Genomic DNA, 14,087 nt, shown 5'->3' with positions numbered 1-14,087 from the left:
GTCCCATCTGCGGGTATTTTGCCAGTGGGGGCCGTTGAGCTGTATATAGTAACCCTGGAGAGCGGATGGGGTCGAAATGGATTGGGGGAGAGTGTAACCTTCGAATCTCGCCAATGTTCCCCTCGTTAGGCTTAGGAGATGGTCTTAGCATTGGAGTCTACGAGGAAGCTCGCAAGCTTTAAAAAATATTTAAAAATAACCCATTTGCTTTTTGTTATCAAATGACCGGTTTTTAACCACATCACGTTGTCGGTCTGCTGAATATATACATCATTAAACAAAACAATTCTTTACTTTTAATTTAGTAAAAGAATAAAAATTTGGCTCCTTTTCGGCAACCATTATTGCCAAGACTCGGGGTGACGTGAGATGACGTAGAAGGAGAGGGAGGGAACTTCCATCGCTCGGAGCGCTCGGAGATATGTTTTTCTTTTCCTTCGTTTTTTGTTTGTTTCGCTTAATAAGAGTAAGAATTAACAGATAATTTGTTAATTCAAATTTTAATTGTATAATTAAAAATTTTAGTATTTTTCATCGAGAATGTAGGATTATTTAACACAGTAACACAGTACTTTTTAAACAAATGCAGATTTATTTCAATTTATTAACCATTTACCTTCTGTAAAAACAGTTACACGAGTCGTAATTTTTGCGAAAATGAACGTATCGGTGACTTTGCGAGATAAAAAATTTAGTGAATTGTATGTGAATAGAACAGAAAGTTTAATATTTCGCGTGGCTTAAATTTTCGCGATAACGATGAGCTAGCGAAAATTAAAGTAAAACGAAAACAAGGGTTTTCACATTCACAATATTGTTTTTGTATGTTTATCTCTTTTCTGCAAAGAAGTTTCAGGTTTTCTTTCTCAAATATTCAGCAAATATTTTGTAAGTATTGTGTTGTCTTCATAATATTTATTTAAAAATTTTTTTTTTCAAAAACATTAAAAAAAAAAAACCTCTTAATTTGGCTTTTAGCTATAATTATGAGGTACATACTAATTTTTGAATCACAGATTTTTTTTTTAATCGTTAGAAAAGAATTTATTGAAGAAAAGAACTTATCAATTTTCCTTTTACGCAATTCTCAGTTTTTTTACAGATTTGTGACGTATCGCATTATATTTTCATCTTTTTGAGAACTATTTCTTTTGCAATGTAAAGAAATAGTTGGAAAAAAAAATGTCTAAATTTCCAACTTTATTATTAATTATTTTAAATCGTTTATTCATTCATTTTTCGTTGATAGAAAAAAGTACAAATTATGTATTAATATCCTCTTGGTTTAATCATTATGAAAATGTTTCTAAGTAATACCGTGTATTTTTATACAATAATGGTGAAATTATATAAGGTTAAACAGTTTATAGGTATAAAATTTCAAAAAAAAAAAAAAAAAAAGAAAAGATTTTGCGACCACATTGGAAGAAATTAATATTGACTTTCTCTTTGAACACTCCGTAATGTGAACACCCCCGATATTCTGAACACATTTTGATGGCGAATCCATATAGTAAGATATCCTGCTGTTGCTTTTGCGACGACAATGTTTTATCCAATCCCCCTTTATGGTGCACCCCCCCCCCCCCCAATCAGAATATTTTTGTTCCATGTTCCATTCCGTAAGTGTCCAGGTTAGAAATAATTTACTGTACAATATTTCTGCTCTTTAAAGAAGATTTATTGGCTTAAGGGCTTTTTGAAAACATTATTAAAAAACCCATGATATTGTTTATTTTATTTTTTAATTGTATCGGGGGTGGGGTTACCTTTCGGTGCCCCTCCCAAAAATTATTTCTGTGTCCGCCCTTGCACGTATGGGGGATTTTTGTTTGTGAAATATTTTTTTATATTTCTAAAATAGGTTTGTGACTGAATTGAAACTTATTATTTCAATCAAGTCCATGTTCTTGTATGCTATGTATAATAGTACAATTACTTCCAATTGTTCCTAAAAATGAAGATGAAAGAAAGAATAAAATTTCAACTCAATACATTTGCAAAAAAAAATATGTATTTCAGTTCCTGTTCGTACTATAAATAAAACAAGTGTAATAAATCAACGAATTCAAAAATCGAAATATAAAATTCATGAAACCATTTCTTGTATACACAAAACAATACAAATGATAATAATGAAATGATACAAGTTTTCTATAGTAAGTCAAATATAGAGTCATTCCATTTCAAATCAGGCAGGCAGGTATGAAAAGTGTCACATGACCCTCACCGATTTTTTTGAAAAAAATACAGTAGTTACAGCTAAGGGACACATGAAATATCCCAAAAGAATTTTGCAAGAAAAAAATTTTTTTCTTCAGTTACAGCCTATTAAAATTCTGCACAAAATCCGCCATTTTGGAAAAAACCGGCAAAACACTCCATTTGAAATGGACACTATTTCAAAAGTATTTAACCTATTTGAATAATTCTTTTTTCTAAAAATAAATAAGGACCCATATATCCTCTAGACATCGTTTTTGAAAGTTTAGTTAGGTTTTTTGATAAAGAAAAAAATTCATTTTTGCCGCGAAAAAACTGCATTTTTACCGATTTTATGATTTTTTTTCCTCCATGAAAAAAAACGTTTTTTTACTAAATGGAGATGGCAGTTTAAAGCCCTTATATGATAGTTTCATAACATATTTTATTATAATCCTTGGATGCATACAGCCTCGGAAATAAAATTTAAAATTTTCAAAAATTAGCGATTTTTGAAGTGATTTTACTCAAAAAACCCATTTTTTAAAAATCTAAAAATTGGCTCATTTGAAACCCATATAATGCTTAACAAGTGGATAGACACCGCATCCAGTATTTTTTCCCATAAAATGTTTTATGATTTTTTGAAAGTGACCTTATCACCTATTGCATGCATGTAAAATAAAAATGTCTAATAATTTCAGTAACTGAAATTCTGACTATATTAATGCCTAATAGCTACAATAACGGTGCACTTTATCAGGAACAACTAAAATCTTACTGACTTTTAATAATATATCAGTAACAAACCGCTTTTGATGACCCAGTCAATTCGTCTTTTTGTAAGAATCTGTGTATAGCCTTTAGATGGAAGAGCCTTTGATGATTATATTAATGACTAATAGCTACGATAATGATGTACTTTATCAGTAACAGTTAAAATCTTTCCTTTTTTTTTATAAATATTAGTTTATTTTGTCTCCAAAGCTATGCATTCACCGTTACTTTCATATTCAGCAACGAATCATATTTTTCTCTTTCAATTCTCTTTCTCTTCAACTCAATTACGCAACAGGGGAAACCATCAAAGGGAAGAACAATACAATGCATTTAAAACGTTAAAATTTAATTTCGTGCTTTGGTTGTCATTGGCGAATGTTGTCACATAATTTTTGTATCCTACCTCGTATGATTACTTTTATACGTAAGAATATGTATACTAAATTCAAACCGCAAAACTCACTTGTAGTTTAAGAATTTAAAAAGCCCACCTGTTTTATGAGAGAAGTAATCAATTGAACATGGTTGTAAGTTGAAGTAACCAAACAGATCTCTCACCAAAGGTAGCTATTATAGCCAGGGATCCAATTTTTAACAAAAGAAATGCAGGATCCCTATGGTCTTCAAAACTTATTTTAATGCTTAAGTGGCCTGAATTCGGTCAAAAATACAAAAATTTGAGTGAAACAAATAAGAAAGTATGGGAGCTCAGCTCCCATAACAATTAGGCGCTGATCAGCAGAAAAATTTATTCATATAACGAGGCACAAAAAGACGAATTGACTGGGTCATCAGAAGCGGTTTGATTCTGCTATATATTTAAAAGTCAGTAAAATTTTATTTGCTGCTGATAAAGTGCAGCATTATAGTAGCTATTAGGCATTAATATAATCAGATTTTCAGTGACTGAAATTATTAAAATTTTTTATTTTACATGCATGCCATGGGCGATAAGGTCACTTTCAAAAAAATCATAAAACATTTTATCGGAAAAAATACGGGATATGGTGCTTATCCACTTGTTAAGCATTATATGGGTTTCAAATGAGCCAATTTTTAGATTTTTAAAAAATGGGTTTTTTGAGTAAAATCACTGCAAAAATCTCTAATTTTTGAAAATTTTCAAAATTTCAAATTTTATTTCCGAGGCTGTATGCATCCAAGGATTATAATAAAATATGTTATGAAACTATCATATAAGGGCTTTAGACTGCCATCTCCGTTTAGTAAAAAAACCTTTTTTTTCATGGAGAAAAAAAATCATAAAATCGGTAAAAATGCAGTTTTTTTGCCGCAAAAATGTTGTTTTTTGTTTATCAAAAAACCTAACTAAACTTTCAAAAACGATGTCTAGAGGATATATGGGTCCTTATTTATTTTTAGAAAAAAGAATAATTCAAGTAGGTTAAATACTTTTGAAATAGTGTCCATTTTAAATGGAGTGTTTTGCCGGTTTTTTCCAAAATGGCGCATTTTGTTCAGAATTTTAATAGGCTGTAAGCTGTAACTGAAGAAAACATTTTTTTCTTGCAAAATCCTTTTGGGATATTTCATATGTCCCTTAGTTGTAACTACTATAATTTTTTCAAAAAAATCGGGGATGGTCATGTGACAGACCCTGCCTGATCTGAAATGGAATGGCTCTATACACTTCTTGTTGACTTTGATTGCATGAGCAAAATATGTAGAAAGATAAATTTTTGAATTTTTAAAAACTGCGGAAAATGAAACAAAGAAGATATGATTTTAAAGCAAAGGAGACTGATTCTGAATGAAACTAAGCATGAGTTTAACGTCAATAGAGAATGGATCGTTGGAATAGACTGGATATGGTGAGAAAGTGGACGCTTTGAATCAATCGTGAGAAAGTGTTTTTCTGCGATGACCAATGCTTGTTTTTCTTCTGCTTTTTATCGAAAGCATCACTTTGCTGAGGGTGTGTGTTCTTCGAATGAAACCCCCCTCCCCCGCTTGAAGATAGTAGTACAAAGAAGACAACACTTAAAAGGTCCTCTTTTCCCCTAAAACCGTAATAAAACTGTCCTCTTCCTCCTTGCGTTGACGAATTGTTTTCCGCCCATTTCCGTGGGAAAAGTACGAAAATGGTTAAAATTAAAGGCACATTTTTGAGCCTATATCCCAATCCTTTATTTTATTACATAAAGTTGAAGGAATAAGTTAATGAAAATGTGTACGCAAACATAAAATGAAAAATACAAAATGAAATAAAAAAATGCACTTTTGTAGCTGTATGAACTAAGAAGTAAAAAATAAATATCAGTAGCGAGATCCTCAGTAAGGAACCTTCCTGTATTATAATTAATGTATTGTTATATTTCTGGGGTAATGCATCGCCCTCATAGTTTATCAAATTTTGCTGTAGTACCCCCCATGAGCGAGTACGGAATGGGGGAAGGGGGGGTACTCCCCCATGGGGGGAGGGATAAAGAGGGGTCCTTGCCACAAATGTTCATGCTTTTGAACGTTTTACCTCTCCTGCACTTCAGATGAATGTTCTCTTCCCCTCCAAATAAAATAATGAATATTTAACTGTCTAAATACTGGAAACTAATTATGGGGGATGCGACTTCGAAAAAGTTTTAAGTGAGGGGAGGGGGACAGTGGTCATATTTAGATTCAGGGGCTCATTTTTCCACAAAAAAATAGTTACTGCAAATCAGCAAGTTGTGGCAATCGTAAAATAATTATGAAAACGAAACAAAACATAAAAAGAATTCGCTTAGAATTAGAAAATACGTGATAAAAGAAATGTATTTGAATTTCAGAGTGATGTTTCAGAATTAATATTTCAGAATCATTCCCCCATTGTATACATTAGTGAAGGGATGACAATGAGGGACTTGCTGCAATTTGATTTCAATAGCCAGGACCCAGGCGTAATAAATTTCTGACTTTAAGCACACAAATAATCTTAAACAAGGAAGTAACGATGATTATTCACTTTTCATGCATTGTTTTATTATACTTTTCTTATGAAAACAGCGTGGGGGAATGACAAATGTTAAAAAAACGTTACCTGATTTGGTGAACTCGGATCTCTACTTTTTTCAGCTGTTAACTATACTAAAGGTGAATTTCAAGAAAAAGGAAACATGACACTTGAGTTTTAAAAATTAATAATCTGCCACTTGCCATATACCATTCTCTTCAGAAATAATTGAAATTCTTGAATCTTAACCTGTTTTCCCCAAATAGTTTGATGACTTTCAGAAAATCAAGTGCAAAATCAAGTTTTCTGTTTAGGTTTTTACGCAGCAAAAAATCTCTGCTTTGTTACATACTGTAATTTAAATAAACTTATTATCAGCGTATAAAATTTAGGGTAACTTTTATCCTTTGAAGTCTAGTTAAACTTTTTGGTAAGTTTATTCAAATTTATTTATTTCAACCATGATATAGGTCCATAACTTAAGTGACAATTTGATGTCCTTATTGTTTTAAAATTTTCTTACACATTCTTTTTTAGAAAGAAAACATGCCAATATCATTTTATGTGAGTCAACACATTATCTAAAAGTGCCTTCGAAACCATTTTTTTAAAACATAGTAAAAGGTGACTTATTATAGCACGAAAATATACCACATTGATAAATCTAACAGTTTTTCAAAACCATGACATAAGATAAATGAATGTCTTTGTGCTGAAAAGCAAAGTAAGAAGTAACAACGTCAGAAAGCACAAATTGCAGATTATTGCAGGCACGTGTTTCAGCGTTACAAAGAAAGCCTTCACCAATGCAAAAGAAATGAGCTTGTGGATGAAAAGACATCCGACAAAAGCTTTTGTCGGATATCTTTTCATCCATAAGCATTATCATCCATTTTAATCCTAAGCTTTTATTCATGCATGCGATTAGTGACGAGGGAAAGATCACTGATTTAAAAATTTTATCGGTTGCCAGTTTCTGTTAAATAAACAAACTACTTCTTATTTCAGCAAGAAAAGCTTTGAAAAAGATTTAAAATTTTCCCTTGATCCTACTTTTGTGGGTAGCAACACGTGAAAGTTTAGTTACGTTTTCTTTTCCGTGCTGTCCTCTGTTATTTAGAGAGAAAAAAATCATTTAAATTTTGATATCTTGACGTTTCCGCAAACACGAATTGCGATAGGATCCTACTCGTTGAAGTTCATATTTCTACAGATGGAATGGAAATGGTAAAGAAATTTGCAACCGTCCTATTATGACTCATGATTTTCCAGAATAGATAATACGAGGCATATCCATGAAAAATAAAATAGTGATATGGATGCAGTAATTAAGATTGTGATTTTATGGCCGATATTCACCAGTACATTTATCATAAAGATTATTTACAGCGTATTACGTTATGTATTTTTATTTCTTATCAGTGTTAACTGATGGGAATGAGTAATCGGGAAATTTTGAATTTAGATAGTTTTATTGTTTAAATTCATCCATACAGGTGTTTTCGCCTGAAAAAACGCAATTTTTACCCAAAAAACCTTCTTTTTTAAATGTTAAGTCTGCTTGAGTTAGGCCCTGAAAAAAAAAATAATAATAATTATAATAATAAAACCAATCCGGCGACGATTTGTAACTATGATGACGAAAATTTCGCTCTCTAAATAAATACTAAAAACAACCATCGTCATGGTAGTCTGTTAAAGGAGAGTAACATCCTTTTTGGTGAAGCGAGGATAGTATATAATTCGTTATTGCTATAAAAAAAACAGCCCTGAAAAAAATATAAATAAAATCAAACCGCACATGGTTTGTAACTATGAAGGCGAAATTTCCCCTCCTAAATAAGTACTAAAAACAACCATTGTCATGGAAATCTGAAAAATCAGAGCAACATCAAACTTGGGAAAGTGAGAATAGTACGCAATTCGTGATTGCTCAAAAAAAAAAAAAAAGTATTTTATTTTATGTGTTTGGACTGACCCGTTGATAGCAATCGAAAGAACACATTTTTCCTGCTTATGAAAGCATTCGTTTGGGACTTTAGATTCATATTGAACTGAAGTTATGAATAACCTTTCTCAAGTAAGTTTCAAGAATAATTCTAAACCTTTATTTACGCAATTGGTAACAATTTCATTATTGGCACACAATTGTAGAAAGCTTAATCATTTAAAATTCTTATCTACTGTCAATTCTTTTGAGTTAACAAACAAAACACTTGTAATTGGTTTTAGTAAGGGATTTTCAATTTTCTCTCATGATTCTGCTTTTACGACTAGCAAAACTCAGTAGTTGTGATTATCTTTCTTTTTTGCTTGTTTTTTCATTTCTTATAAAAAAAATTTTGAATTTAATGCGCGCTTTTTCCCGCGAGATTCATCTGAAAATGAGCTAAGGCAATCGAGGTCGCGATTATTTTAATTTTTTAATTTAATATAAATTCTTGTACTACTAACTACTGTAATATATTTCACGTAAAATATAAGTGTCAAGTCCACCCTTTATGGTTTTACAACAGGATACGGTACACAACACAACAATACTTCATTTAAGTTTCATTTGCATCAATTATTTCCTTTCAAGAGAAAAGCAAAACTGCCAGTCTTCCCAAAAAGCGCAGCTATTACATAACTGGTTGCATCCAATGAGATCAGCGATTGCATCCTCGTTAACACGCCCTCCAGTGCATCAGCAAAAATCGCAACGCCAGCGAAACAGCGATAATCTTACAAATCTAGTCTTCCGCTCTACCCCGTTCTCCCGCCAAGCGAGCTCAAGTTTCCACTATTGTAGGTTTTCTCCATTTTATAGAGCTCACTGGGCCGTGGTAGCCCGATCGGTAGAGTGTCGGATTCGGGGCCGGAGGGTCCTGAGTTCGAACCTCGATGGTCGAAGACCCACCGTCGTCATTAAAGGGGACTGGGCGACGTTAAATATGCTCGTGGTCTCAATGTCCTCCAAGTGAAGAGATACCTCTGGGGGTGCTAGCACCAGGTAGCTATAAGCTCCTGGTCTAGTTTTAAATTCTCATTAACTATTCGATCCGGTGATGGTGCTGCCATCTATCGGTATAAAAAAATAATGGAGGCAAGGCACTTGATATGCAGTCCTCGACATAAATACAGTTGTAGTCAGTTGTGACTCAGAATCGAAATCGAAATCGAAATTTTGCCAGTGAGATGGTATTTTGCACTGATCTGAACTAGAATTTCTGAATAGCTCACTTCCCATTAGCCGGGGAAGCCGCTCGCCGCCTTCAGGGAGAGGGTTTTGGGTGTGGTTCCAGCTCGGCTACTTTATCGCTAGTTTGGCTGATATTTGCCGAAGACACCTTTTGGCGAGGGCTCTTTTGTTGTTCATTGTTGCATTGTTCACAATGTGGTTCCAGTGTTGGATTTTAAATCGGATGCGTATAGATTTTTTTTTTTTTTTAATAACAATCAATGCCAACTTGTAGCGCATATAATTGCTCTTATACAAGCATCAAAATGTTAAAACCTCAGAGAAAACGGTTCATCTATGACAGGGGTGGAAACAGAAAAAAACTTTTGGAGGAGTTCGGAAATTGAATGCCCCCCCCCCTGCCGCATACAATGTTTCATAACAAAGTTTTCATGACTTTATGTAAATAATTCATAAGTACATCTACACTTTACTTTCGGTGCGGTTATTTCTCACAAATGATCATTAACTTAACTATGATTATTGAAATAATTACTCGTATTTAACTTTAAATATATTTGTGATAACTCTTTGATACCAAGTAAAGTGGGTAGATATTTATTGTTTTATTCATTTTTAATATTACTTAGCAAAAAAAAAATAAAAATAATAAAAAAAAACTCATCAGCACGCAGAATTTTTTCACGAGTTTTTAACGGCCCGAGTGTTATTATAATTATTATTATTTATTTTATTTATTATTAAGAAAAGGATAAATATTTCACAGGTCCGCAATGTTTTTCATTTGCTTTTACTGACCCGTGGGTCAAACAAGGTTGAGAAACACTGAGTTAGAGCACGATCAGATGAATTAAAGCAATGAGCACTTCTTAACTACGTTGAAAACTCTGAAATATGATCAAATGCTGTAATTACAAGTTTTAATCATTTCCAGTACTGAATTCATCCAATGTGAAAAATGTCCAAAATGTAGAATATCATGAATCAAAACAAAACTATTAAAAAAAAAAAAAGAATTACACAACTGTATTCAAAAACGCACACAATACGGGGGGAGGAGGATCTACAGTAAGGGTGCCATTTCTCTCTCCGAAGGTTCATTCTTTTCACCCCGGTTGCCTATTTTTTAAAAGGTCCCTGTTTTTCACCCTAGTTAGAAGTGCCATTTCGGCTCCGTATTGGGTGCTGCTGGTGAACAAGCGTTTCACCCCTGAAAGGTGCAGAATGCAACCTGTAGTTTTAACAGTGTAGCATATTAAAGAAAATGCATAAACGATGATTTAGAAATGTAAACATTTGTGGTAATAATATCTGGAATTAAAAGGAATGCTTCAAAAATTTTTGAATTTTTGTTTTCAATATTACATTTTAAATCAAGATATACAACACCATTCGTTCGATGAATCAGTAAACCTTGAAGAATAATATGTCGTTGAAACATAGTTTCTTATGATGTTAACTACACCATTGACAGAATACTTGAATTTGGTGAATCTGTCAACTTGTATAAAGTTAATTTAGTAAAACTGAGATATTAAGGATTTAATTAGCTCAAAAAAGATGTTATTCGGCAGTTATTTTATTTCATTATTATTATTATTATTATTATTATTTTTTTTTTTTGCACATTCAAATTGAGTTAATTATAAACTGAATATTTCCATTCAATTTCTTACACTAATGCAGAAAAAAAGTAAAGAAATAATCATAATGCAACAGTAAAATGTTCCTAAAAAATGTAAAAGTAATGTGAGTGCAAGAGATTAATTACAAAAAGTTTTTGTATGTATGCATCGCTTGTTACTCGATGGTTACGTTAGTCACACATAGTTTTTCGTAAAAGTACCACTAAGGGCCAAAAAAAAAAAAAAAAAAAAAAAAATCAGCTATAATAAATATTTAGTACGTTTCTTAATATTGACTGTTTACCCTTTTCAAATATGTCTACCAATTTTCAATGCCTGCGCGTAACTTTCAGAGAAATGTGCCTGAGAGAATTTTCAGAGAAATGAGTAACAAAAGCGTTGTTTCTCAGGGTTGCAAAATTGTTACGTTAGTCACAATGCCTTTTTTGCTGAAAAAATACCTATCAGCGATTATTTTGCTTCAAATTCTTGGTAAAAATGAAAAATAGTCACCTTGTACATTTTACATCTGCATATTAAACCAAAACAAAAGTCTTTTTACTTCAGGTTTGAAGTAAGAAAGATTAGCTGCGAATGTTACGTTAGTCACTATGGAATGACCCTTAAGGTGTTCAAGCACGTGAAAAAAAAAATTGATTTTTTAAAAGTATTTTCCGTTTTTTAGGATCGAATCATGCATTTTTTTCGAGAGTTGCGAGCCCCCAAGGAAGCGGGGAATCTAAGCTACTATGTAGCCTTGTTTAGCTTATAGATAAATCCAGCACTGATACTAATTATTACAGTGACCATACAGGGTCCATTATGAAAGTAATGAGCATTTGCTGGCACAATATATTAATTGATCGTAATTTGTACAAATGATCAATATTCCTCAAAATACATTCCTCCATCACTACACTTGAGGAGACGTGTTTGCCACGCCTGAAAGGCACCCTGAAACTCCTCGAAGGGAATGCCTCCCAGGAACGTTGGAACATGGTGTTGAGTGTTTTCCACGGTTTCCCAATGTTTTCCTTTCATCTCTCTATTGAGTCGCGGAAACAAAAAGAAGTCACATGGAGATAAGTCGGGAATGTAAGGGGGGATGAGGGATCACCGGGGTGTTGCTCTGGGCCAGGAAGTTGGTAATGATGAAGGCTGTGTGGCTGTGCCACTTTCCAGACTGTGATCATGAAATGCAATCGTCCTTGAAGGCTTCTTGTAGCATCTGGAATGTTTCGGTTGCATTTTTTCCAAGCCTCAAGCAACACTTTTTGATCGTATCGTTGTTCAAGCGTTATGTTACAAAAGTTAAAAACACACTTAAAGCGGAGGCACTTATCCGCTCACACTGCTCGAACTCAACTGATGATCGGATGCATTGAAAAGGCATATCCCCCACCACATTTCCCAGCCGGTTTTACCGTGCTGCCATCTAATCGTCGCGTCACAATGACATTATGCTCATTACTTTCATAATGGACCCTGTATGAGGCCGTTGTATACACTTTGATAAGAGGAATGTTTCTTTCAAAATATTTCTTTTGGGCAACCAATCTCTAGATTCTAGAAACACTAGAATTAGTTTCAGTTTGTATCACTGAATTTAAAACACAAATCAGTGCATATTTTAAAATATTTTCTGCGGATTGCTTCGTTTGCCTATGTTTTGAGTTTCGAACGCTGAAAATGCAAGCGCTGATTTTTGAGTTTTTTATTTTGGCCCTTGTCCCTTTTACTAAAGCTCTGCTTATCTTTCAAAAAGAAGCGATAAATATATATACACTGCTTGACGTTGAAAATGCAACACCAAGAAGGAGTGGTCAGAAAGTGATGAAATTTTGGAAAAAAGACAGAGACAGCAATTAATAATAAATTATCTTAATTTCAAAATGATAGGCAGAATACAGAGCGAGAACGGCGTCGACTCAGTAGGATGTAGGACCACCGCGGATAGCGATACACGAAGAAAGACGTCTAGGCATAGAGTCACTAAAGGTGCGGATGGTGTCCAGAGAGATGGCTGTCAATTCCTTTCAATCATTTGCCACCGTTCGTCTTCTGAACGAGGCAGAGACAGAGTCTGCAAACGGCGTTCAATCACATCCGTGACATGTTCGATTGGTGACAGGTCAGGAGAGTATGGTGGCCAGGGAAGCATCTGTGTGCCTTGGAGAGCATGTTGGCAGATGCGAGCACTGTGTGGTCGGGCGTTATTCTGCTGAAAAACTGCATTAGGTAGCCCTTGAAGATAAGGGATTGCCACCAGCCGCAGCACATTATCCAAGTATCGTTGGGCCGTCATAGTGCCCTGACTACGAACTAGAGGTCATATGGAATTGTACGCAATTGCGCCCCAAACCATTACACCACGTTGTCGTGCGGTGGGACGTTCCACAGTTATTGCCGGATTAGATCTGTCTCCACGTCGAAGCCACACACGTATGCAGCGACTATCACTGCATAAACAGAAGCAGGATTCATCTGAGAACACGACATTTCGTCATTCTGTCATCCACGTCGCTGTAGTCCGGCACCATACTAAACGTTGCTGTCTATATTGTGGGGTCAATGGCAGTCTTCTTAGCGGACGCTGTGATTGCAGACCACGTGCGACCAAACGACGGGAAACGGTTCTGGTTGACACGGGAAAATTCAGGGTATCTTGCACCTGCTGCAGAATCGAGGAACAAGTGACTTGTGGGTCTACTACAGCTTGTCAGTGGATGCGTCGATTCACGCGTTCTGACGTCACTGTGGCTGCCCCTGCACCCCTCAATCTTGCCACATTTCGTTGTTCCAACAATCTTCGGCACACCAGATGCACCGTGCTCGCATCCATGTGGGTATCAGCTGCGATTTGACGTACGGATCAACCTCCCCTTCTCAGTCCGATCACCATACCCCTCGTAAAATCGTCTATCTGTTGGAAGTGCCTTAGTTGACGGCGGCCTGACATTCTCTCGTGTTACACGTATCCTCCAAGACAAAAACAAAATTTCTTCGATAATTCTCCAGTCAGAAATAACGACACGAATGTTGCCCATTCTGCAAGTTCCTTCCCTTATATCTTACTTCACGTGTGTCTGAGAGCTGCGCATTTCACATCATTTACATAACTCAGTGATGTATGTCTACTCTAAAATTTGCATAAATCTCTGAACACTCCTTCTTGGTGTTGCATTTTTAATGTCGAGCAGTGTAGATGTTTCATTTACTAGACACTAATTTAAAAATGTATTCCAGCTAATGTAAGCTACTTCATATACAGTTTCATACTGATCTTGAAACTTTTACAAACTTTTCCTTCGAAATTCATTTCTCTAAATTGAAATTTAAGAACATTTTT

General features: G+C 34.4%; 1 protein-coding gene across 1 annotated transcript in view; it reads right to left on the bottom strand.

Moving 5' to 3' along the window:
* Positions 1–14,087, bottom strand: part of LOC129231403 (CD109 antigen-like) — a 311,980-nt gene that overhangs the window by 78,589 nt on the left and 219,304 nt on the right. The window lies entirely within an intron of this gene.

The sequence above is a fragment of the Uloborus diversus genome, chromosome 10 (assembly GCF_026930045.1).
Source record: "Uloborus diversus isolate 005 chromosome 10, Udiv.v.3.1, whole genome shotgun sequence".
NCBI classification, from domain to species: Eukaryota; Metazoa; Arthropoda; class Arachnida; order Araneae; family Uloboridae; genus Uloborus; species Uloborus diversus.
The sequence above is the reverse complement of the archived record's forward strand: the minus strand, read 5'-3'. Positions and strand labels throughout refer to the sequence as shown.